The 1492-nt window shown below is 47.1% G+C and overlaps 1 pseudogene; it reads left to right on the top strand.

Moving 5' to 3' along the window:
* Positions 1-279: 279 nt before the first annotated feature.
* LOC113624168 (ferritin heavy chain pseudogene) lies at positions 280-882 on the top strand (annotated as a pseudogene).
* The last annotated feature ends 610 nt before the right edge of the window (positions 883-1492 follow it).

Below are 1492 nucleotides of genomic sequence, written 5' to 3'. Positions count from 1 at the left end.
GCAATGTCAATTCGCTGATATATTTCAAACATCCCAATGAATGAACAAGCATATATGACTATTAAGCACTGACCCCACAATCGCCATATTGAGAAAGGAAGCCACACCCAGGCCCTAGAGCCTTTAGGTCCGGCAAAACGCTGTTCCCAGAACCCAGTACTTAGTGTTGAAAAGGCCATAGTGAAGGGAAGTGGAGGGCTTGACACTTTCTGCCTCGCTGAGATGCCAGTCACTGGTCGATGCCAAAATGTCTAGAATCCCAAACCGGGGAACATAAAAATGATTGGAGAGGCCAAACGTCCCCGCAGACAGCTGTCATTGGGAGTGGACCGCTGCTGCCACCGTGAATGCACGTCCCCGCCGGGGCTCCAACTCGCCACCCCCCACCCGTCAGCAGGAGCCCTACCGCCACTGTGCCTGTCCATGACCTACTACTTGGACGGCGATGCTGTGGCTTTGAAGAGCTTTGCCAGCATTTTCTTCACCAGCCCTATGAGGTGAGAGAACACGCTGAAAAACCGTTGAAACTGTAGATCAAGGAGGTGGCCGAATCTTCCTTCAGGTTAGGGAGGAGCCAGAGCACGGAGACTAGGACGGAGTCTGCCTCACCCTTAGAAACTAGTGTGAATCAGTCACTACTGGAACTGCACAAACTGGCCACTGACAAAAACGACGTCTACACGTGTGACTTGTTGGAGATTCGTGGCCTGAAAGAGCGGGTAGGTGAAAGCCAGCAAAGAATTGGGTGGCCTTGTAACCAACCTGCGTGAGACAGAAGCTCCCCCTCCCTGCCACCCTCCAGTCCCCTCTGGTCCTCCCGCCCCCACCCCTGCCTCCACCCTGGAACGTGGCGTGGCTGTGTCCGTGACAAGTGCACCCTGAAAGACGGTGATGTCTAGAGCTAAGCCTAGAGTGGCTTCCCCATAGCCATGGGGTGACGTTCCGTGGTCACCAATGCAGTGCGTGTTTTTCAGGTTTACATTCTCCCTTTCTGTAAGTTGTAAGAACATCTACTTATGTTCTGTCATTTGTACCATTCCTTCAAATGAAATAATTTAATACCCCTCCTCCCTCCCCAATGAATGTAGAAAAATCTCCCAGAATGTGATTTGTTTTGCCTCTCTCTATATATACATATTTGGGGGAAAGAAGAGCCCATCTTTCCCTAAAAATATGCAGTATACATTTCTTAAATTTCTTAATGTCCTCTTAGAGCCACATGACTTTTGAATTCTGGTACTTGAGTAAGTGTGAACTAAATCTATTAACATACTGTTTTTTAATTTATTACTTTTTTTTCTGTTCTGTTTTTTTTCCTTTTCAGTTATTGTCACTACCTCTTGTGATTGATACTTAAACCTAGGACTTTCACCATATCTTCACATTTGGCTTAACTGAAAATCACTCTAAGCAAATTACTCTGTATAGAAATTATAGAAGCTTGTATGTAGGAAAGTGGTTATCAAAGTACAGTCCCCGGACCACCAGCATC

Source organism: Aethalodelphis obliquidens, unplaced genomic scaffold, assembly GCF_003676395.1.
Source record: "Aethalodelphis obliquidens isolate GAN/ISIS:26980383/991018 unplaced genomic scaffold, ASM367639v1 scaffold12, whole genome shotgun sequence".
In the NCBI taxonomy this organism is placed as follows: Eukaryota; Metazoa; Chordata; class Mammalia; order Artiodactyla; family Delphinidae; genus Aethalodelphis; species Aethalodelphis obliquidens.
Note: the sequence above shows the minus strand (reverse complement) of the source record. Positions and strands in the feature narration are given on the sequence as shown.